This window comes from Hyla sarda, chromosome 13, assembly GCF_029499605.1.
Source record: "Hyla sarda isolate aHylSar1 chromosome 13, aHylSar1.hap1, whole genome shotgun sequence".
Lineage (NCBI taxonomy): Eukaryota > Metazoa > Chordata > Amphibia > Anura > Hylidae > Hyla > Hyla sarda.
Window position 1 is genome coordinate 25249856 of NC_079201.1, and position 25903 is coordinate 25275758.

The 25903-nt window shown below is 43.2% G+C and overlaps 1 protein-coding gene across 47 annotated transcripts in view; it reads left to right on the forward strand.

The window, feature by feature from the left end:
- Window positions 1-25903, forward strand: part of LOC130297737 (general transcription factor II-I repeat domain-containing protein 2-like) — a 1987867-nt gene that overhangs the window by 750559 nt on the left and 1211405 nt on the right. The window contains exon 7 of one of the 47 annotated variants that reach the window (XM_056550541.1): window positions 9746-9777. The exons of the other annotated variants lie outside the window; for them this stretch is intronic. The gene's annotated coding sequence lies outside the window, so the exon portion shown is untranslated. The remainder of the gene's footprint in view (window positions 1-9745; window positions 9778-25903) is intronic. 47 annotated transcript variants of the gene reach the window in all.

Here is a 25903-nt window from a genome sequence, read left to right on the forward strand (position 1 = left end):
GCAAAACTACATGGAGTAACTTCATTATATATATATATATATATATAATTTTTGTAAATATTTTATTATATCTTTTCATGTGACAACATTGAAGAAATGACACTCTGCTACAATGTAAAGTAGTGCGTGCACAGCCTGTATAACAGTGTTTATAGTAACAGTGTCCTCAAAATAATTCAAGGCATAGCCATTGCAAGTTAGTAGTGTTACAAGCCACACAGAAAACAAAGGAAAATGTGGCGCAGAGAAGCTCATAGGAAACGTGGATATTGTAGAAGTATCAATAAGTTTTATTGACATCTTGACATCGGAATAAAACAAAAAACAGAATAAAAAATTATAAGGGAAGGGAGGTGTATATAAGATGGAGACTCAGTCTAATCTGTGCTCTCCTTGGGAAACAGCATGTCGCTGTAGGGGTAGACACTCGGACCCTGTTGAGGAAGCACACAGCTGGAATCTGTGAGTGTTCCAAGAAGTGGTGTGAACTGTGAGTAACAGGTTGTAGGAGTCACATGTTTAACTGGCTTGAGGGTAGCTCACCAGATAGTAGTCATGGCATGCTGATATGGGTAGTCAGTGACCAGACGGTCTAGGATTTTATTTTGTTCCTGCATTATGTTTGTTTTTCCCCTGCAACCTGTCTAAATAAAGCTGGCAAGGTGCCAGGCTTGCATGAATAACCGTTGTCTGCGGGTTTATTGAGTGGAAATGTGTCTCGTGGAAGTGTCCAGGATGATCCTGGAGCTATCCCCAAGGAGGAATCCTTACTTTTAGGTGGAGGATGCGGGCACGCTGTTGCTAAGGGCAACCCATTGCCTAGGGCAACCAACGGGCGAATTGGAGAGGAGCCATTGCTAGGAGAAATCTCCTGCAAGATTGCAAGTCGGAGGAGCCCAGCAGAGGAGTTCAAGCAAAGGATGGTGTCTGTGGAGGAGCGTTGCTAGGGGGCAACAGATCAAGATTTGTTTTTCTGGAAAAAGGACATCGGCAGGCCGTTGCTGGGGGCAACCAACGTGGGCCACAACCGGTGGTCGCCAGGATGAAGCCGAGGTCCCGTGAGTTGTTGGTGTGCAGAATCCCACTGTGGGTGGACTTGGATTGTTGCCAGACTGTATCTCGGATTATGCCGGAAATAATTCCCTTTGTGAAGTCCCACCCGGAGCCCGGTAAGACTGTTCAAATGACCTTTGATACATGTTTTGGGGCAGTAAGCCATATGATGGAGGTAGGTGCAGAACTTACAGTTGAAATTGTAGAGACTTTTCATATTTCTGGCAGCTGTGGGATGCCGGGAGTGCACCTGAGAGTTTGCACCCAAAGGTTCTGAAAGTAGTGAGGACTGGGGGGTCTCTACTGGACTGTGTGAATGGTGCTGTATATTGTGAACCCATGCAGGCTGAGTGATAATGTTTATCTTGAAACACTTATGTTAATGTGTTCTGTTGTAAAGAGTTCTGTTGCCACCTCTCGCAGGACAAAAGAAAACCTGTGTGAGCTGGAAATAGAAGGTAAAAAGATGATGGTTTTGTTAGATCCAAAATGTGTAATAAGTCTGGTAAAGACCAGCTGCAGAAAGCCGGACCCCACTATAGTGTCTATACAAGCCGGTATTTGGGGTTATAAAACAGTTAATGTGTGTATTTCTACTCCCTATGGTACCATAAGTCACAAGGTTGCAATAGAGCCTACCTTAGAGTATGAAGTAGTACTGGGGAAGGATTTTCCGTTTTTTCAACAGTTGTGGGAAGATAGTCAGGTGACTAGAGCAGGAACACCTGATAGGCTCACAACACTTGGTTTTCACCATATAGCAGGGGACAGTAACTCAGCAGAGGATGAGGACGGGAAGTGTCAGCAGACCCTAGGTATATTTCAGGTGGGAGTGTGCAAGACCACTAGGGGAGCTGAAGAACAGTCCGCGAGTCAAGTTAAAGAGGGGACTGGAATAGAAGCTACGGAGATGACTGCGGAAAAACCAAAACTCCGGAAGAGAGTACCAGTGGAGCTGGGGGATGCGCTTACGGTCACAGACAGAGTCCTAAGTAAGGAGATGTGGCGTCTGGACCAGAGAGGGGTTGTAACCAGGAAGGTCAAACCACTGGACCAGATATTGTTGCAGACTCAGAAGCCCTAGTCATTTTTTCCAAGGCCATGGAGAGACTGTGACAAGACAAAAGAAAAGTCTGCCAAGGAGCCGAGAGACAGTTCAGAGGAACTGTTCGGGAATCACCCTGACTCACTGGTGCCAAGAGCCATTGAAGTTGTTGCTAGGGGAAAGAAATTTACCGCCAAGGGATTGCTGATCCGACAGGAGTGTTTAGCAAGTATCCAGAGTTGCCAACGTGGTGGGAGAGGAAGAGTGCCAGGTGTCAGTGGCACCTGTTGTTGATGATAATGAGGCACAAGTGGCAGCAACCCCGAAAAAGGGGGAGACTTCGTCTAGAGATGGAGAATTGCTGGTTCGAGTGTCTGACAGAGGACCAGAGGATGTCTCAAGGTCTAACAGCGAGAGTGAGGAGACCGCTGTCAGTAAAATGTCTCGGAAAAGACGAGCTAGCCTTGGGGAAAAAACTGGAGCAGATCCAGAATCTGGAAGAATGCCCTTGCACATGCTCTTCAATCTGCTCATCATGACAATGACTTGCTCCGTGAGCAGTATGAGGAGGCCCTGGAACAAGTTAAGACTCTGCAACATGAAAACAAGAATTTGCAACAGGAGATCTCCGATCTATCTGAACAGATTGGTGAGAGTGAAAAATCTATCAATGAGTTAGAGAAGACCAGGAAACAGTTTCTGGACAGTGAGATGATCTCTGCAGAGCTCAAGAGTGAGCAGCTGAAATATATAAAGCTGGAAGATGACATGAAGATCTTAAAAGAGAGCCAGGAAGCGCAGAATGAAACACGCAGAAGGTCCCACGTAGCTGCCTTGGTTTTGCTGGGAGCGCAACTCTACGAGCAGGAGGCTGTGCTGGCGGACAATGAACAGTTGAGGAAACAACTGCTGTCTTCGGAAGATACTGTCAGGGACTTGACAGAGTTACTTGACAGTGAGAGGATGAAGTCCGCTAAGCTCCAGGGTAAGCAGCGAAAATGTGAGAAAAAGGAAGAGGACAAGGAAGTTCTAAAAGAGAGTAGAGACCAAGCTATGGTGGAATTGGCTCAAGAAAGGCTTCTGGGCAGAAGTTACTGGGATACAGGGATGCTTTCTCTGAAGCCCAGTAAAAAGTCCTCTAGTGCTGAGATTGAGGTGAAGCCCTGTAAGAAGTCCTCTGAAGCTAGGACTGAGCTGAAACCTAGAGAGAAATCCTCTGAAGTGGAGACTAAGGAAAAGTCAGGCGGGAAATCCTCTGAACCAGAGCAGACCAAAAATTCTGAAGGTAATGCTGAGGCAGAGAAATCCTCTGAAGCAGAAGCTAAACCAGAGTCAACCTCAAAAGATATGAGTAAAGAGAATGGCACAACTGAAGCTACAGGTGAAGAGAAGAGCCAAACAGTAGTAGAGGCTGATTCTACACAAGAATCTGAAGGAGCCAAAGACTCTGAAGCCAAACCTGAGGAAGATGGTGCCCCTGAAGAGAAAGCTGGAATGGATGAGGTGAAACCATGTGAGAAATCCACTGATGTCAAAACTGTGGTGAAACCAGGTGGGAAGTTCTCTAAAGTTTAAACTTAGATGGACCCATGTCGGAGGTCCTCTGAAGCTACAGAGAACAAGCCAGTGGTTGGTGAAGCCACTGAGGCCGAAAGATTCTCTGAAGCAGAGGCAGAGGTCCGGCAAGCCAGAAGAAGACAAAGGTTAGAAGCATCGGTCCTCTCTGTCCTTAATTTCAAGAACCCTGCCCACACCAGGGTGAAGAACCTGGTACTGGAGAGGTGTGACCGAGAGACTTGCAATTGGTGGCTGGTAAAAGTCCGGAAGAAAAAAGTCAAGGACTTCAGAGACTGTGGGACAAAAGTTGTCCAAGAGAAAGGAAAGGCGGATGGTTTCTGCCTTTCAAATACGTGTGCTCCTTCCCGGTGGTCTGAGCAAAGGGGGGGGGGGGATATGTGATAAGGTGGCAAGGGAAGGGTGTATTTCCTTTGCTCAACCTGAAGAATATCTCCTGCTTCTTAAGTAATGAGGCAGCAGGGAAGGGAGGTGTATATAAGATCAGTCTAATCTGTGCTCTCCCTGGGTAACAGCATGTCGCTGTAGGGGGAGACACTCTGACCCTGTTGAGGAAGCACACAGCTGGAATCTGTGTGTGGTCCAAGAAGTGGTGTGAACTGTGAGTAACAGGTTGCAGGAGTCACATGTTTAACTGGCTGAGGGTAGCTCACCAGATAGTTGTCAGGGCATGCTGATATGTGTAGTCAGTGACCAGACGGTCTAGGATTTTATTTTGTTCCTGCGTTATGTTTGTTTTTCCACTGCAACCTTTCTAAATAAAGCTGGCAACGTGCCAGGCTTGCATGAATAACCGTTGTCTGCGGGTTTATTGAGTGGAAACGTGTCTCGTGGCAGTGTCCAGGACGATCCCGGAGCTATCCTCAAGGAGGAATCCTTACAATATATATATATATATATATACCGTATTTATCGGCGTATAACACGCACTTTTTAGGCTAAAATTTTTAGCCTAAAGTCTGTGTGCGTGTTATACGCCGATACACCCCCAGGAAAGGCAGGGGGAGAGAGGCCGTCGCTGCCCGCTTCTCTCCCCCTGCCTTTCCTGGGGTCTAGAGCGCTGCTGTCGGCCCTTCTCACCCCCTGGTTATCGGCGCCACTGCCCGTTCTGTCCCCCTGACTATCGGTGCCGGCGCCGATAGCCAGGGAGAGAGAAGCGGCGCCGACAGCCAGGGGGAGAGAAGGGGCAGCGGCACCCATTGCCGGCGCCGCTGCCCCGTTGCCTCCCCCCATCCCCGGTGGCATAATTACCTGAGTCCGGTCCGCGCTGCTCAAGGCCTCCGTCGTGCGTCCCCGGCGTCATTGCTATGCGCTGAACGGCGCGGCGCATGCCCCTTCTCTCCCCCTGGCTGTCGGCGCCGCTTCTCTCTCCCTGGCTATCGGCGCTGGCACCGATAGTCAGGGGGACAGAACGGGCAGTGGCGCCGATAACCAGGGGGTGAGAAGGGCCGACAGCAGCGCTCTAGACCCCAGGAAAGGCAGGGGGAGAGAATCGGGCAGCGACGCTGCCTTTCCTGGGGGTATATCGGGGTATACACGCGCACACACGCACCCTCATTTTATCATGGATATTTGGGTAAAAAACTTTTTTTACCCAAATATCCTTGGTAAAATAAGGGTGCGTGTTATAGGCCGGTGCGTGGTATACCCCGATAAATATGGTAATTGTAATGCACCTATATATATTCAACTGCATTTGCTTCTGTATTTGTACAACACCAAAAGCAGCCAAAGTGTAAAGAGCATATAAGTGACTCTTAGTCAGTATATCTTCTATGAAAGCATTCTTAACCCCTTAAGGACCAAGGACGTACCGGTACGTCCTTGGTCCTGCTCTTCTGATATAACGCGGGGTTACACAGTAACCCCGCGTCATATCATGGCGGGCCCGGCGTCATAGTGAAGCCGGGACCCGCCTCTAATAGCGCGCAGCGCCGATCGCTATTAACCCTTTAGCCGCGCGCTCAAAGCTGAGCCGCGCGGCTAAAAGTGAAAGTGAAAGTTCCCGGCTAGCTCAGTCGGGCTGTTTGGGATAGCCGCGGCTAATCGGGGCATCCCGAACAGCTGACAGGACAGCGGGAGGGCCCCTTCCTGCCTCCTCGCTGTCCGATCGCCGAATGACTGCTCAGTGCCTGAGATCCAGGCATGAGCAGTCATCCGGCAGAATCGTTGATCACTGGTTTCTTATGAGAAACCAGTGATCAACATAGAAGATTAGTGTGTGCAGTGTTATAAGTCCCTATGGGACCTATAACACTGCAAAAAAAAAGTGAAAAAAAAAAGTGAATAAAGATCATTTAACTCCTCCCCTATTAAAAGTTTGAATCACCCCCCTTTTCCAATAAAAAAAAAAACACAGTGTAAATAAAAATAAAAATAAACATATGTGGTATCACCGCGTGCGGAAATGTCCGAATTATAAAAATATATCATTAATTAAACCGCTCGGTCAATTGCGTGCGCGCAAAAAAATTCCAAAGTCCAAAATAGTGCATTTTTGGTCACTTTTTATATCATTTAAAAATGAATAAAAAGTGATCAATAAGTCCTATCAATGCAAAAATGGTACCGTTAAAAACTTCAGATCACGGCGCAAAAAATGAGCCCTCATACCGCCCCATACAAGGAAAAATAAAAAAGTTATAGGGGTCAGAAGATGACAATTTTAAACGTATTAATTTTCCTGCATGTAGTTATGATTTTTTCCAGAAGTCCGACAAAATCAAACCTATATAAGTAGGGTATCATTTTAATCGTATGGACCTACAGAATACATATCAGGTGTCATTTTTACCGAAAAATGTACTACGTAGAAACGGAAGCCCCCAAAAGTTACAAAACAGCGTTTTTTTTTCAATTTTGTCGCACAATGATTTTTTTTCCCGCTTCACCATAGATTTTTGGGCAAAATGACTGACGTCATTACAAAGTAGAATTGGTGGCGCAAAAAATAAGCCATCATATGGATTTTTAGGTGTAAATTTGAAAGAGTTATGATTTTTTAAAGGCAAGGAGCAAAAAACGAAAATGCAAAAACGGAAAAACCTCCGGTCCTTAAGGGGTTAAATTAAACAGTGACCAACTTTCCACACATCCACCTAAAATCTGTAACTTTGCAATCCTATGCCAAAGAGACTTTGAAATTTAGATTCTGCACAGTGAAGTTTAGTTAGTTAATAAAGTGTCTGGAGCTTCATTATTGCCCAGTCATAGACACAGCACCAAGTGTACTCCGGTGCAAGGACTGTTTAAACCATGCTAGACATCTCCAACTCCAACCCCAACCGTAATACAGATTATACAACCTCCACACAACAACTGGAGATTCAGAAAAGTAAATAATTTTTAACACAGTGCAACTGGAACAGACAGACAGTAATAGTAAAATATCCAAGCTTTCCTTTCTAGACTGAAGGAAAGGGATCCTGACTTAAGAGAACAGCAAGTCTGTCTGATAGACTACTCGATAAATCTGTCACCAAAAGAAAAAAACTTCAAATAAAGAACTTCTCACTTTTCCGAGACTCCAGCCTTAAAGAACCAAAATAAAGTTTCTTAAATGTAGCTCTCCCCAAAGCGCCCTGGCACTTAAAGCCTGCTTTTGACATTAGTATTTAAGTCAATACCCTCAGATTTACAATCTTGGGGGTGCTATTCCCTTGAAGATTAAACCTTCATTACGTTTTTTTGTTCCTGCTCTTGAATCCATCAGTTTCTTACTCCAGGAACCGCTGTTTTTGAGAACATTGCAGAAAGTTGCTCTCACATGGGATTAAATTCATACCTAACACCCTGGAAAATGTTTCTAGGAAATTGATGCCCCCCTGCAGTTCCTCTTCCTCCCTCTGCCTCTCCTTTTGCTTTGGTTCTTTCTCCCCTTCCCATTAAAAGCAGGATAAAGCGTATGACCCTCTTGACATACATGAACATCAATCAAGTTCTCTGTATAAATAAGCTTTTTTTTCAGACCTCAAATTTAAAAATGTCATCGAAATAAATAAGATAGAGCTGCAGTAATTCCCAACGTGGTTCTACATAAAATAGTCACTGGGCAGTAATTTATCGACGGTATGTTTCAATCAACCTAACTAGAGTGTCTGGAAAAGAATGTCATACATATTGTGCTTTATGTCTTTGAAGCTAAAAAAGGGGTGTTCACTGGGAATGTATGTTCTACAATACTCGTGTCCCAGCTCTGTGATACTTATCTAGGTAATTGGAGACCAGTGCCAAATACTTTAATATAGTCTGCTGCTGCAATGCAGAAAGACACAATACATAATACAACAATCCTGCTTTACCTTCTCTACATAGATAACCTTTGCATCAATAAAGCTGAGTTTACATCAATTTCATTATACTGTATATACAGTATGTCTGTTTAAAGTATATTATGAGCAAGAGGAGATAAAGAGAAATCAATTAATGCACTAATATTATAACAAGTGATGCCAAAGAGGAAGGCTGATATATAGTATATTTATTTTTTGCTGATATTGCTGCAGAATTCTGTATATACACAAAAATTAAGTAAGAGCATGTGATTGTACTGTAACATTTACATAAGCCAAAAATATATACTGCATCAATTAGTGAAGGATATATTTACTAGAATACTGCCCTCTATGTGCAAGAATAAAAATCCCATCATCCCGCCCCCTATGTATATAACTCTATAATACTGCCTTCTACAGTATGTAGAGGAATAGTACAACTGAAATACTGCCTCCTATGTATAAGAATACAAGTACTATAATACTGTTTTTTATGCATATATTACTACTATTATACTGCCCCCTATGTGCAAGAATTTAACTTCTATAATACTGCCTTCTGTGCACAAGAATGTAACTACTACAATACTGCCTCTTTTGTACAGAAAAATTACTCCTATAATATACTGGCTTATATATACAACAATACGAGTGTTGTATTATTGCTTCCTATGTACATAAATATATTTACTTTTATACTGCCTTTTGTGTGCAAGATTATAACCACAATAATGCTGCCCCCCTATGTACAAGGATATTACTATGATAGTAATACTGCCTTCTACATGCAAGAATTTACTATAGTACTGTCCCTTATGTGAAAAAAGGTATAACTTTTACAATACGGCTGCCTATATACAAGAATATAACTACTACAATTTGGCTGTATATGTACAAGAATGTAACTACTCTTACTACTATAATACTGCATACAAATACAAATATGGACAGTTTTTTATATTTTACTGAACATTTAACCATATTACGATGCCAATGTTACTTTGTTGATTAAAGCTTAACACATAAAGTGACTTAAAAGTTTAAACCATCTTGACATAAAATGAAATGTTTTCAATGAAAAGCGCAAACTATAGAAATGAGTGGCACATTGTAGTCAATGTTCCCTGTAAGTGATGTAAATGGGAAAGAGACATTATGCAAGTAAAGAAAACTATAATTACGGATGTGGAGAATATCCTTTCATTAACAAATAGAACTTGGCGCAGACAAAGTTAATGGAAACCATACTTCCTGGCGGGTATTGTCCTTATTGTGCTGTATGATAATTAGGCATACAGGAGTAAGCAGGTTGGGCTAAATGTCTGTAATTATATTACTTTTTATACAAGCAAACTGAGGTTTTAAAGTGTTTCTCCTATTACAGCACTTAGTCAATGCCTATAAACAGCACCAATGTCGACAGATTTCCATTACAGCATGCAGCCCGTACTCGTCGTGGAGAGGCTGGAGTAGCGGTTTCTCTACATTATGGCTATTTTCAGCAAAATAAACACCATCTCACATTTCACTAGGGAGAAACAATACGTATGTCAATTTTAATTTTATGATACTGCATAAGTACAGTCATGTCATGGAGCGCAAGGGCCAGTAATAAGATAAATCTATATTTTTTTTAAGTTATATACAGTTTTTTTGTCCTGAAGGTCTAATGGTATAGGATTTCCCTATCCAAGGTGATGTTAGTCAGGTGTATGTGTTGGTAACTTTATTATCTATGGTGTTAAATACACTTTATAATGCAAAAAAAAAATATTATTTTTTTTTTACATATGCCCAGAGTAAAGTTTAAAGGCCTAAGGCCCCAGAGAGGTGAGTCTTTATGTTAAGTTCCCGTCTGATATGAGGTAAACACGTAAATATAGCAGTAATACAGTTCAAAGTTTTACATATACAGTATTCAATGTTGATGCATAGTTGTCAACTGTTCCGATTTTGCTGGGACTACCGCAAATGTAATTTTATTTATTTAACCCCTTAAAGGGGTAGGCCGGTAGAATATATATATATATTTTTAAATCCAGTACTTATCAGCTACTGTTTACTACAGAGAAAGTTCTCTTCTTTTTTAATTAATTTTTTGTCTGTCCACACTGCTCTCTGCTGACACCTCTGTCCATATCAGGAACTGTCCAGAGTAGGAGCAAATCCCAATAGCAAACCTATCCTGCTCTGGACAGTTCCAGACAGAGGAGTCAGCAGAGAGCAATGTGGACGGACAAAAATACATTAAAAAGAAAATAACTTTCTCTGTAGTAAACTGCTGCTGATAAGTACTGGAAGCATTAAGATTTTTTAATAGAAGTAATTTACAAAGCTGTTTGTGGCACCAGTTGCTTTAAAAAAAAATTTTTTTCTACTGGAGTACATTTACGGTGCAGCTTTCCTTGATCACCGCGTCTCCGGACGTGGTGATCGGAACGGGATCTATCTATATGGGGTCTATATCTATCATCAGCCATCCCGGCATATCGCCCAGGGGGTCCTGAGACCTCCCATGTTGGCCATGAATTCAGACTGGCAATTTGCGGCAATTCCAGGTCAATCGAGTCTCTGGTGACCCTGAAAAAAGGGTGAATGGGGCTGTCCGAGACAGCCCCATTCACCCTTACCCAGCAGGACATGATTGATTGGTCGGAATGACCGACCAATAGCGACCCTGCTGGGTGGTGATCGGGGCGGCAATCATGGCTGTGATCGGGGCCGGTGGGGGTCTCTTACCTGTCCTGGTCCGGCGGGGTCCCCTCTGGTGCGGTGGCAGCGACAGGAGCAGCAGGATCGGTGGAAACAGTGGCGGCGGTCCCAGCGGCAGGTCCCGGCTTAGCAACAACTCTCAGCATGCAAAGCCAAAGGGCATGCTGGGAGCTGTAGTTTTGCAACAGCTGGAGTTCCAACTACAACTCCCAGCATGCCCTTTGGTAGTCTGTGCATGCTGGGGTTGTAGTTATGCAACACCTGGAGGCACATTTTTTCTATGAAAATGTGTGCATCCAGCTGTTGCATAACTACAACTCCCAACATGCACAGACTACCAAAGGGCATGCTGGGAGTTGTAGCAGTGTGCCTCCAGCTGTTGCAAAACTACAACTCTCAGCATGCCCTTCGACTGTCAATGCATGCTGATTGTTGCAGTTTTGCAACAGCTGGAGACACACTGGCCCTCATTTACTAAGAAAATCGGGTTGTAAGTCTATGTTGCTTTCTTACCCGACTGCTTTTTTCCCCTGGTATTTATTATTATGTCGCATCCTGTTTGTCGAACTGGGTTTTGTTGGTTTTGGTTTCCAACTCCTCTGAGCTGTCGGGAAAAAATCCACAACAATACAACAAATTCGGGTTGGAAACCTTTATAATTACGTGGGAAAGCTCAGAAATGTCGGGTTACGCCCCTTTTTCGGGTTTGGGAGAATCCACATCGGGTCCGTCGGGAAAAAATGTCGCATCGTGTCGCAGACTGGCGCACGATGTCTGCGACATGGCGCAGACAAAGATGCGACAAAAAAACCCGACAAAAGAGGTCGGGTTTACAATAGTAAATGAGGGCCACTGTTGTGAAACAGAGTTTGTATCCCAACTCAGTCTTTCGTAACCAGTGTGCCTCCAGCTGTTGCAAAAATACAACTCCCAACATGCACTGAGAGACTGTACATGCTGGTAGTTCTAGTTTTGCAATAGCTGGAGGCACACTGGTTGCGAAACACTGAGTTAATTAATAAACTCTCAGTGTTTCGTAACCAATGTGCCTCCAGCTGTTGCATAACTACAACTCCCAGCAGGTATGGTCTGTCAGTGCATGCTGCAAGTTGTATTTTTGCAACAGCTGGAGGTTTGCCCCGCCCCCCCATGTTACAGGGTACATTCACACGGACGGGTTTGCAGCAAGCTTTCTGCTGCAAGTTTGGGATGCAGCAAATTTTCTGCCGCTGCTCAAATTCCCAGCGAGAAACTCACTGTAAACTTGCCCGAGTGAATGTACCCTAAAAACACTACACTACACTACACTACACCTACACAAAATAAAAAGTAAAACACTACATATACATATACCCCTACACAGTCCCCCCCCCCCCCCCCAATAAAAAATAAACAAAAAACGTCTTGTACGGCACTGTTTCCAAAACAGAGCCTCAAGCTGTTGAAAAACAACAACTCCCAGTATTGCCGGACAGCCACTGACTGTACAGGCATGCTGGGAGTTTTGCAACAGCTGGAGACACCCCGTTTGGGAAACACTGCCGTAGGGTATTTTTGTGGCAGATTCAAATCCCCAATTTAGGCCTCAAATGCGCATGGCGCTCTCTCGCTTTGGAGCCCTGTCGTATGTCAAGGAAACAGTTTAGGGCCACATATGGGGTATCTCCATACTCGAGAGAAATTGTGTTACAAATTTTGGGGGTCTTTTTCTCCTTTTACCCCTTATGAAAAGGTAAAGTTGGGGTCTACACCAGCATGTTAGTGTAAAAAAAAATTTTTTTTTACACTTACATGCTGGTGTTGCCCCATACTTTTATTGTTTATAGGCGGTAAAAGGAAAAAAAGACCCCCAAAATTTGTAACGCAATTTCTCCTGAATACTGAAATACCCCATATGTGGGCGTAAAATGCCCTACGGACGCAAAACTCAGGAGTGAGCGCGCACTATGTACATTTGAGGTCTAAACACCCCACAGGTGTTTGACAAATTTTCCTTAAAGTTGGATGTGATAATAAAAAAAAAAATCCTTAAATTTGGATGTGATAATAAAAGAAAAAATGTTTTCACAAAAATGCTGGTGTTACCCTAAATTTTTCATTTACACAAGGGAGAATAGGAAAAAAGCCCCCCAAAATATGTAGCCCCATTTTTTCTGAGTAAGAACATACCCCATATGTGGATGTAAAGTGCTCTGCGGGCGAACTACAATGCTCAGAAGAGAAGGAGCGCCATTGGGCATTTGGAGAGAGAATGTGTCCGAAATTGAAGGCCATGTGTGTTTACAAAGCCCCCATAGTGCCAGAACAATGGACCCCCCACATGTAACCCCATTTTGGAAACTACACCCCTCACGGAATGTAATAAGGGGTGCAGTGAGCATTTACGCCCCACAGGTGTCTGACAGATTTTTGGAACAGTGGTCCGCGAAAAAGAAACATTTTATTTTTCATTTGCGCAGCCCACTGTTCCAAAGATCTGTCATACGCAAGTGGGGTGTAAATGTTTACTGCACCCCTTATTACATTCTTTGAGGGGTGTATTTTACAAAATGGGGTCACATGTGGGGGGGTCCACTGTTGTGGCACGACGGGGGGCTTTGTAAACGCACATGGCCCCCGACTTCTATTCCAACCAAATTCTCTCACCAAAGCTCAATGGCGCTCCTTCTCTTCTGAGCATTGTAGTTCGCCCACAGAGCACTTTACATCCACATGTGGGGTATTGCCATACTCAGTAGAAATGGGGTAACACATTTTGGGAGGCTTTTTCTCCAATTACCCCTTGTGAAAATGATAAATTACGGGTAGCACCAGCATTTTAGTGAAAAAAATCTAATTTTTCATTTCCACATCCAACTTTAGCAGAAATTTGTCAAACACCTTTGGGGTGTTAAGGCTCACTGTACCCCTTGTTACGTTTCTTGAGGGGTGAAGTTTCCAAAATAGTATGCCATGTGTTTATTTATTTTTTTGCTGTTCTGGCACCATAGGGGCTTCTGAAATGCGACATGCCCCCCCCCCCCAAAACCATTTCAGCTAGATTTGCTTTCCAAAAGCCAAATGCGACTTCTCTTCTGAGCATTGTAGTGCACCCGCAGTGCACTTGACATCCACACATGGGGTATTTGTATTTCCATACTAAGAAGAGATGGGGTTAAAAATTTGGGGGGGCATTTTCTCCTATAAAATTACTAATGCCTGGGGCAGAGAAAGCCCAGGGCACAAGATCCCTATTACAGAAAGACTTCCCTAAAACTTAACTTTTAATGGTACTCTAATAAAGTAATTTGTGACCAAAATGTTAAAAACTTATGTCAAGGCTCACTGTAATCTGGTAACTGTGAGTAAGATCACTAAGGTAAATGTATATGTATAGGGAACTGCAGTTTCCCTTTATCTAAATACTAATCAAATAATTACCAAAATACAGTTGGCTTTTTTTTTTTTTAACCATATAATGCATATGCACAACTAATATTCATGTACTGCTTCTTTCCAGCTCTGTAATGATAGCACATTCACACTGAAGACATTAACTGTTCACCTATGGGGAGTTAAGTAAATTTCACCAATGAAAATATGTCTTGAGTGATGATTCTGATCACTTCCCAGCGATAAAGGCCAGCTATAAAGGGATATTTCACTGCTGTCTCTGGCAGACAGTCAGTGAGGGAGTTGTAGTGTAGGTGATTGTCAGAATGAAAAATTGTGCAGTGCATAAGGTCTCCATACCCGGGACACCTACAACAGAGAAACAGCCGGCTAGGAAGTCAAGCATTTGACAAGCAACTTTGGTCTTGCTATTAGGTACTCCTTAACACTGTCTTTAGTGAGGACCCCTGCTGCTTCCAAAACATGTCCTAATGCTTCTGAAGTGTCATTTTGCTTGTTTTTCTTTAGGAATTGAATGAAATGTGCAATATGTGAGGTATTTTCTGTAAAAAAAAGCTTATGGGGGCACGTAAATATGATAGCTCTGCTTCAAATCCAGTGAATGTCTTAATTACAGTAATAAAGGTGCAGTGCAGTATTGACTCATATAGTAATTTGGGCAGAAGGTCACCAGCCACCTTTTTTCCCATAGGAAGACATTGAATTAACTTAATGTTGTTTCTGTAATTTTAAGTCGCGGACGACAAAAGTCATCATGTCTGTCACGATTCGGCTGGCTGGAGGTGGATCCTCTGTGCCAGAGAGGGATTGGCGTGGACCGTGTCGGTGGATCGGTTCTAAGTTGCTACTGGTATTCACCAGAGCCCGCCGCAAAGCGGGATGGTCTTGCAGCGGCGGTAGCAACCAGGTCGTATCCACCGGCAACGGCTCAACCTCTCTGACTGCTGAGATAAGCGCGGTACAAGGGAGTAGACAAGAGCAAGGTCGGACGTAGCAGAAGGTCAGGGCACGCAGCAAGGATCGTAGTCAGGGGCAACGGCAGGAGGTCTGGAACACAGGCTAGGAACACACAAGGAAACGCTTTCACTGGCACAATGGCAACAAGATCCGGCAAGGGAGTGCAGGGGAAGGGAGGTATAAGTAGGGAAGTGCACAAGTGAAGGGACTGATTAAAACCTCATGCGCCAATCAGTGGCGCACCGGCCCTTTAAATCGCAAAGACCCGGCGCGCGCGCGCCCTAAGGAGCGGGGAACGGGTCTGGTAAGCGAGTCGGGATGCGCATCGCGAGCGGGCGCGTCCCGCATCGCGAATCGCATCCCGGCTGGGAACATTATCGCAGCGCACCCGGTCGGCAGGTTGGCTGTCCGGGCAAGCTGGGAGTCGTAGTTTTGTATTTTCTACATCTCCTTGCAAGCTTAAATACTGCTGTCTGCGTAGCTCAGAAGGAAACCAGGGAACCCAGTTTTAGAGAAAGGTGTGGGTCCCAGAGGTGGGAGATACAGCCATTTAAAACCCTACTCTCCACTGATGAGAAGCAAAAAATTCAAAACAGAGCTGTCTACAAATGGGTGTCTCTAGTTTCACTGAAAACCTATGTCATATTTAAAGAAAATGGTCTACAAGTGGTACTAGCGGTAGATTACTCTTTCTACTGGTTGAGGAACGGTGCTCCGAACCATAAGTCAGATTTATTACTACACATTATACAGTGTTCCACACATCAACCTGTTATCAATGCCACAGCAAATGGCAGCTGACTAAAAATAGTGGCCATAGCATCTGAGGGGGTGTAAAATAAACCTGTGCTTGAAAATGTAAAAAGTAAAAAAAAAAAAAAAAAAAAAGGATACTTGCTTATATAGTATGACATAGGTCTGTCTTCATGAAGCAGAAATATCATCTTTCAATCAAAACGGGTAGAATTCCTCCTGCTATTCCCCCCCATAATAACCAGCAGACCATAACATGGACATAGTCCAAATCCATCCACACCACTCAGCAAAAGAGAGTGTGCTGAATATTTTAGTGGTGGTTCCATTTTTGTTATTGTAGGGCTATAATTGCACGGTGCTAAGTGATGGCATAAAAGGAACTGAAAAGAAACCTGCTAAGAATGAAGGAGTACTGGTAACATAAAGAGCAGCAGAACTCGTGAGAGCTAAGCTGGTTATAATCCTTGGCCTGTGGAACGTGATTAAAACAAGTAATCTGTTATCAATCAGTAAAAGGGTTAAGAAGCATCATCAGCCTTCCGAGAAAAAATGGAATATAGGCAGCTTCACATGGGGTAGTAAAGTGGCACGTCTCAATTGCTCTATTTGTTGCACATATGTGGATTGCATTATAGTTTCAGTATGTGTGCCAATCCATGCATTGCATGGAGATAACCCATTGATTTTAATGGGAATTGTGTTATGTTTCACTTCTCCTAAGGAATGTGCTGCAGGTAAATTTAACCCTTTTGTCAGCTTCACTAAGATTGTAGCTGATCACAGGGGCCATAAGCAGCAGGACAACCCATGGTCTGCTTATAGAGAGGAACCCTTAAGACTAAAAAAGAGCCTATTACTCAAATCAATTTTGCATGCATTAAGCCCCATTAATGGGTCTGAACCAGACATGAGGTCAATGTGAAAATATAATAGCAAAATCAACTGGTACCAGAAAGTTAAACAGATTTGTAAATTACTTCTATTAAAAAATCTTAATCCTTCCTGTACTTATCAGCTGCTGTATGCGCCAGAGGAACTTCTTTTCTTCTTGAATTTCTTTTCAGTCTGACCACAGTGCTCTCTGCTGACACCTCTGTCTGTGTCAGGAACTGTCCAGAGCAGGATAGGTTTGCTATGGGTATTTTTTCCTGCCCTGGACAGTTCCTGACATGGACAGTGATGTCAGCAGAGAGCACTGGACTTGGGAACCACCTTGGCATGAGCGTGAGCATGAACGTGTTCAGAGCAGGAGGGTAGTGGCAGTGACAGCGAAGAAGAGTGTAGCCAAGGTAGGGGAAGAAAACCTGTGAAACGTAACAGACGTAGGGCTGCTGGTCTGTAGTGTTGCTCGCGAATATTCGCAATTCGAATTTTATTCGCGAATATCGCATATTCGCGAATTCGCGAATATTCGCGAATATAGCGCTATATATTCGTAATTACGAATATTTGTTTTATTTATTTATTTATTTTTTTTCACAGTACACAGCACAATGATCCTCCCTCTCTGCTTCCAGCTTATGTGGTGTAAGAAGGCTCTAATACTACTGTGTGAGACCGGTGTGCGAATTTTCGCATATTCGAAAAGTTGCATATGCTAATTTTCGCATATGCGAATTTTCACTTATGCTAATTTTTATATATGCGAATTTCGCATATGTTAATTTTCGCACGCGCGAATATTCGCATATGCGAAAATAAAACGAGAATGTTACGAATATGCGAATATTCGCGAATATGACGAATATTCGTCCATATATTCGCGAATATTCGCGAATTCGAATATGGCCTATGCCGCTCAACACTACTGGTCTGATGAGCTCGCGTGACGGCTGCATGTACGGGTTCTAAAAAATAAAACATCCCAAGGAGAGGCACAATCAGGTGGTGCAGTCTCTGTCCGATATTCTAATGTGTGGAACTTCTCCACATTGACCGATGCAGGGAACGTGGCAATAGGTCGTCTCTGCAAACAGAAAGTAAGCCGTGACCAGGGTCTGAGTGTAGGGACTACGCCTCTTCACAGGCATATGGAGCGTCACCACAAGGCCTTGTGGGACAGTCAAGACGCCCCACAACATGAGGAAAATGCTGCTGATCCTCCAGATCACTCCCAACTGTCTATCAGCCAGGCCTCTTCCACAGGCAGCACATTTTCGGGATTTGCCTCATTTGTGTCATCCCATCAGTTATCCATCTATGTCCTCCATACAACAATATTCTCCCAGTGATTTCCTATCCTACCTGGCCAAGTTGTTGCTGGCATAGGCCCTCCCATACCATCTTGTGGACTCCCCGGCCTTCAGGTAACTAATGGGGTGTGCCCAGCCCAGGTGGCGTGTACTGAGTCACCGTTATTTTGCAAAGAAAGCCATTCCCGCTTTGCACATCATGTAGGGTGGGTCACTCTATGAACTTGTCTGTGTGCAGAACAGTGCATGCCACTGTTGATACGTGGAGTAGTAGCTATGGCCAGGGGCAATACATGACTTTTATGGCCCACTCGGTCAACATCCTGCGGAATGAGGCTCCACCGCAGCAAGGTCAGGAAATTGTTGTCACACCTCCACGGTTGTGCCGATCGGGTTCAACTGCTGAAAGGAGACTTCACATCTTGATTGGGCACGGTTGTTCTCCTTGAGGAGGAGGAGTTGAATGAGGAGGTAGAGGGAACCAAGGAGGAGGATTTGAAGATGGACTCTACGGAAGATAGAGGGGACGAGGACCTTACTCAAGATGAGCACAAGGAGGAGCATGACCAACCCTGGCAGTATGGGACGGAGGCGGGACAAGCTGGGCCCTCTGAAAAGCAGGCAAAGATGGCTAGGTGTATGCATTCCTGCTTGCACAATAACAAGCATATTGTGGGCTTGGATGGAAGAGAGGAGTACTGGATACACTCTTAGACCCTCTGTATAAACCCAAAATGGGGGAATTTTTTGCACCTTCAGAGAAGGTGGCTAAATTGGATTTGTATAAGGAAAAGCTACGCAGCCAGCTTGCCATGGCTATGCAGCAACAAACACCTGCTGAACGGGGGTCCAATCTCCGCTCTCCACAGAGTCAACGCTCCACTACCTCTGTCAGCACTACCCCAGCAAGACTAAAATAAGACACAGACAGCACTCCGTAGTGTGATTCCGTTTAGGCGACCAGAATAGAGAAAATACAAGTGGCACTTACGAAATGGAGTTACACTCAACCAAGTGTAACTATGGAAATGTGATGTTAAGGGGGCCTGCAGCCTCTCCACGTCAACTTAAAATATAAAAGCACACATTCCTCCACCATAGCGATGGGATTGAGAGGTGCTGGGCACACAGATTAATAGGGATCTCAAGTTTATTCACCCATGATGCAACACGTTTCACAGTAAGGCTGCTTCATCAAGCCTGATTTTGTACTTTTATACCCCAGCAAGAGGCAGGAGCAGCAGCAGTGGCGGCATCTTGATGTTTGAGCACAGTTGGCACCGGATGGAGAAGTTTCTGCATCCTGTATTCTCCCCTGACATGAGTCATCAGAGGGATGTGAAATACCACCTTAACAACCATGTTGAGGCCTACCTCAGCAGTGCCTTTTCTCTGGCAGACACCATGAGCCCAGACCCCATGGACTTCTGGCTCACCAGATTAGGCCACTGGCCAGAACTTGCCCAGTTTGCCATGAGTGTTCTGTCTTGTCCATCCTCTAGTGTATCTTTGGAGAAAGTGTTTTGAGCAGCAGGCGGTGTGGTTACCCCAAAGCGAACCAGACTGTCAGCCAGCAGCGTGGAAAAACTGACTTTTACTAAAATGAATCAGGCATGGATCAGTGAGGAATTTAAAACTCTTTTGCCAGATGCCACTGATTAGGCAGTACAATACCACCCCTGCTAAATGCTAGTGACATCAGTCTTTATCTCTTGCTGTACAATAGTAACATCAGTTAGCCACCAGCCCATCACCTTCCTGCCACTACCACTCCGCCATCTCATGCTGTACACTAGTGACATGTTTCCGCCATCCCATGCTGTACTCTATAAACATCTGTCTTCCATCTAATGCTGTATGTTATTAACATCAGTCAGCCATCACCTGCTGTACTTGGGATACTACTAGTGACACCAATCCGCCATCACCCTACTTTCAGCCAGGCCTACACATACACAAACCATTCTCCACAGAAAAAAGGATAATTTTTTCGACTTTTCATACAAGAGCTATTTCTTCTTCAGTCTTCACTATTTTAGAACGCCAATTCTGTTACTACTCCCAAAAAAGGGATACATTTTGGAACACTTGGAAAAATCCATGCCGTCTTCTTTACTTGTTAGACTAAAAACCTGTTACTACTCTCAAAAAAAGGGATAATTTTTGTCACGCTTTGAAAAATCCATGCCGTCTTCTTCACTTGCTAGACTAAAAACCTGTTACTACTACCGAAAAAGGGATAATTTTTGGCATGCTGGGATAAAGCCACAGGGTATTCCCATGCCTCTGTGTGCATATTAACACTGGCAGGCAACTACTGACAACCAGGGATACTTTATTTTGGTGTGAATAAGCCTAAAACATTGGCGACCTGGAATAGTTTCCATGGGTTACCGCATGTCCCCATATCTGAACCTTAAAAACACTTTAAAACTACTTGAATACACTCCTAACCATGTTAGACAGGGTTAAGAGCTGTTAAGCAGTGTTTTAAACGTGTATAGTGGCTTATTTTATTGCCGGTTCAAGTTGAACCGAGACTAAGTGAACTCGCGATTTTCAGTGAGTCCGACGAACCAAACTTTTCAAAAGTTCATTCAACTCTAGTCATCATCCTCTGATCTATGGGAGGTCAGCCTCAATACTGAATGATTATGCCAGGGCACTAGCTCAAGTGTTAATATTCAGACCTCCTTTGATCAGACAACAATGGCTTATCTTACTCAAAACCTTCTAAATAAATACTATGATAAATCTGAAAGCATTGAGTGTGACCATTATAATTAGAGAAGTATGCAAGGGAAAAATACCTGTTCACTGCACTGCATGCAGCGATACATGCATATTCAACATGACTGTAAAATTGTCTTTGTTAAAGTGTTTTTTTATGTAGATGATAGGATTGGAGCAACTCAGTGGGGGTAGATTTATCAAAAAAATGTACCAGTTGTCCATAGCAACCAATTAGATTGATTCTTTCATTTTTAAAAAGGCCTCTGCAAAATGAAAGACGCTATATGATTTGTTGCTATGGGCAACTGGTCACCTTTTTCTCTGCACAGATTTTGATAAATCTCCCCCAATGACTCTAGTCAATTATATTTTTTAAGGATTTATTTATTTTATTGGTGATTGCTACTAAGTTTGATTGTTTTTACTAAATAAACATGTACTACAGTGACTATTGCTCCCAAGCACTGGATAAATAAGTCTGCTATTATACTTATTTTCTACTAACTTTAACTATATATAATTTGTATATTGAAAATTTGGTAACATCTTTAAGGAAACTTGTCATTACTTTCTACTTGCTACCTGAACCACGAGTCATCATAACAATCCCCAGTGACTTTTGCTTTCCCCTCTGGCCTTTATAGGTCTCTCCCTATACTCAAACTGAGATGTGTCAAACAAGGCTGGTATGGTGGGTAAAAACCACTAAGGACCTCACTGAGGATGCAGGGTTCAGGTAGCATGAAACTCCTGACAGGTTCTTTTTAAGTAATTTAACTTTCTAGCTTAAAAATACCCTTTTTATCATCTTTTGCTTCCATTTATTCTATGCGGGACTACCGCCAAATGAGATACCAACCTCTTTTTTAGTTACTTCTGAAAAAATCATGGAAGGAACACTTTTTTAAAGGACATGTGCCCCGCTATTTATCTAGGCAAGAATATATGCCCAAACTATGCACTCCCAGCCCAGAAGCTTTCTCTGCCATCCTTTGCTCTCCTCCTCCTAAAACCATAGAGACCGAGAACATGGGCTAGATCAGAGGTAGGCAACGTTCGGCACTGCAGATGCTGTGGATTACATCTTCCATGATGCTGGAACAGCCAAAATGCTGCCATGGTAGATAAAGTCCAAAACATCTGCAGCGCTGCCAAAGGTTGCCTATGCCTGGGCTAGACAGTGCACCAAAAAGTGTCAGCTCCTCTAGTGACAGCCTAATAAATCATGTTCATAAATCATGTTCCTGAACATCAGAAAGTTAAGATTGTGCTGCTATGTGCCATCAGCATGTTAATGACTATAAGAAGTATTGACCATGACTTAAAACAACATAGAATAGCATGCTACTTAACACTCACAGCACATGTACAGTGACAACAATTGCAAAACTGGTCCAGAAGCAGGTAAATTTTTTTCTTCCTGACAGAGAAGAAATACATTATTTTTGTGAACAATCTGTAAATTTACAGATAGTTGACTATCATATTGCTTCTCTGTGTTGCAGGGCTGTAAACATATCAGTCTCCTTCCCCATCTGGCAGCTGACAATTTAGTCCCATCTTACTTACCCTTTAGAAGGTGTTTTTTCAGCTATGCTATAATGTACTGAGGAGGACTTGAAGGCCTGACAACCAGAAAGTTAGTTTGTTTGGCTGATATTTAGTGAACAGAGAATCACTATAAAGAGATCTAGCTGTGAATTGGTGTAGAGTTTTAATTTATTTCTTATAATGGGGCCTGTGCAGTAATTTACCACATTTGTACTCAAGAAAACTGCCATACTACTGTACATTTCACTTCCCATAATATTCTTTGTAGGACAATTCCTTTCAAACTGTGATAATTTCCCATTCATAAAATTAAAGTTTTGATGTCCTCATGGTTAAAAGATGTTAACTGTTGAAGTAGTACTAGTGCAATTTTACAATGTATTTTATATATTTAAAGAATTACTGTCATTTCCATAACATTTTGACAAGTTGTCCAGACATGTCAAAAGTTTAGATCACAAGGGTTCTAGTCCTGAGACCCGCTGTGATCATGCCGTGTTGTGCAGCAGCTGAGGCCTTTATTATATATCACACAATTTATTGTGCGTAATGGCAACTGTATTAGCTGAGAAGTGGAGATGGAGCATGGAAGAAAGTAATGATTGCTTTAAGGGGTGCAGGAATTGAGGACAACAGCCAAAAAGAATGACTAGGAAAGCATCAAGGAGGACATGTTAAGTAATGGCTTAAGAAACTTGTCATTAAGTGATCAACCCTCTTCAAGTTAGGCTATGGTGTAATGCTTTCCTGTAGGATCGATGCTGTCAGGCACTATCATACTCTGAGTCTATGCGTCACATTATGTCATTAGAATGCATAAGTTACACATGAATAAGATTCACATCAATGGAAATTGTCCATAGTCATGTATTCTACCATATGTATTATTAAAAACTGCATACTTTCCTAATTTAAAGAACACAACTGTTATAAGTGTGAAGTGAGCAACTTTTTCCTATGGCAAGTACATAATAATTTTGAGATTAAAAATAAACTGTGTATATATTAAAGCATGCTTAAAGTAGATTATAAGCCAGTGGTGTGTTACCTACAGCACAATGTTGTGGTAACCCAGTTTCCAGAAAACAACAGAATGGGGAAAATGCTTTGTAATGGAACAAGTGCTCCTGTGTAGTTTCACTCCTTGCTGTCTAGTTTCACAGTCCTTATTTCCCATGGGAAGATCACAAGCTATTTTTTAATTGTGGAGTAGGAACACTCATTCAGCAGGCAGATTCCCAATGACAGTCATCTCCTCGGAATGCAGGCAGAACGACCCAGAGCGCTAGAATGAGTTAGTGTCACATAGGAAAGCCAAGGCAGCAAGAATCATAAAAAACCGTCTTGCCCCTGGCATCTTTACTTGGCAGGTAGTTCTTGGCCTACTTGACAGCAATGGCAATGCTGGATAAAAGATGGAAATTTTCCCTTTGCCAAGTTGAGTTGATGACACAGGAACTAGTTTGTCTGTTTCCAGATATAGCACATTGCTAATGATTTATATGGACTCATCCTATCTGGAGGGCACCATTTTGTGAACGATGTTGCTTGATTCAAGGCCCAACATTCCAGGTGGTTTTCAGGTCAATGTTTTCACTTGTTTGCTTTCTGATGAGTTGTCACAAGTTTTGACATAATCTGACTGAAATGAATGGTAATATGGCCAAGACGGATTAATTGCATTTGATTTACATACCTGAAATATACACACTGTATCATGAAAGGGGGTTCAGGGAGAAGTGAGCCCCAAGCTGTCCCTAAACCACTCTCCCTGCCTTCTTGCCCATCCACATTAACCCCTTCCTGCTATAGGACGTATGCATACCTCCAATCATCCGATACATTCGCGCAATTGGACGTATGCATACGTCATAGCGATCTCAGGCACTGCTGCGGGCAGCGCAGGAGATCGGCAACGGGACCCGTCTGTCAATCGCCGCAGCTGCCGCAGCTGCCGGGGCCGCGGTCGCACAAGTCCCGGCAGCATTAACCCCATAGATGCCATGATGAATCCTGATCACGGCATCTATGGTGTTGACAAGTGGAGCGCTCTCCCCCAGTTCTCCAATGGCGGCGCCGCGATAAAATCGCAGGTCGCTGTTGGTTGCTATGGCAGCAGGAGGTCAGATCATGACCTCCTGTATGCCTGCTACGGAAGCCTGTGAGATCCAGCCAGAGGCTGGATCGCACAGGCTGTAGTGTCTGCAGCTCATCAGGTTATACTGTGCTGCAGTACAAATGTATTGCAGCATAGTATAAACTGTAAAAAATGTAAAAAATAAAATAAAGTTATTCAATAAAAGTATGAATTGAAAAAAAAAATGCCCGTTTCCCAATAAAAGCCCTGTATTATCACCAAAAAAGATCAAAAACGCAAAAAAATCATATACATAATAGGTATTACTACGTCCATAATGACGTGTACTATAAAACTATAATGTAAATTATCCCGCATGGTGAACACCGTAAAAAAAAAAAAATAAATTCGCCAATTTTGGTCGACCACGTTTTTGCCTGCGGTCGGGAAACCGCATACGGCCGAAAACGAAGCCGACCGGAGGCTGCGGTTCACTCCGGTCGGCTCATAGACATACATTAAATCCGGTTCCTGAATACGGCTGAGTGCGGGCGCCGCAATTAAGCCCCGCCCCCCTCCTCCCAACCGTATACGGGAGCCGTATTTAACAAAACGTGGTGTGAACCCAGCCTAACTTGTAAAAAAAAAAAAACTGATGACATCGGAAAAACCTGTCTAAATTTCACAAAATTTGGGCCCCATGGTGTGATTCTCCCCAGGCAAATTATACCATTATTGCCCTCATGACCATCCCACTAAGGAACTGTGAGCTCTTATTTCTCTCTTAGTGCAGCTTTGCTTGTTGCTGTGCTAGCCCTCTATTTTTGTTATCCTCTCCTGCCACCTCATCTATTATATTTTCTCCTTTTATTTTTATTATGCTGATTTTATTATGCTTTCCCCCTCTTCCCTTGTTCCTTGTGACCACCGAGCGAGTACTATCTGCCTGTATGTGTGCCCATGATGTCTTGTCTGTTGTTGACACTTGTGCTACAAGTTCCCACTACATTGGTTGGTTTTGTTAAAAGTTGCTGAGATGTGCTTCTGATAATGACATGATGTACTTGATTGTCTTTTGTTGCGATCCTGCTCTCTTTCTGCTATTATTTTGTATTTTTTGTGATCCTGCTGCTTATACACATCACAATAAACCCACTGCTCACAGCATTTCTTACTTATAAACACAGGCAACGCTTCCAAGATGAAGGCACAAATTGTTTCAGTTGGTTTTTGGGGGGCAAAAATGCCCAAAAGAACGTCACAACTGCCACCGGGCATTTTTTTCATGGCAAGAACACAGTGGGCAGATGTTGACAGGGAGTTGATAGGGAATTATAAAATGCCAAACCCGCTTTGTGTTTTTTGGTTTGATGTTTATTCTTTGCTTTTATGCGTTTTTGGGACAACTGGATGTTTCCCAAAAACACAACATCCTGAGACTATGGCGTTTTTTGACACAAAAAACTTCAAGATGGCAGCATCTACAAAGGTAAGTAGTGAGGCATAGCATCACTACTTATCTCTGCCAGCTGTACAGTATACAGCTCTGCATAGCCCAGCACTGTATAATGTTCTTACACTCCGT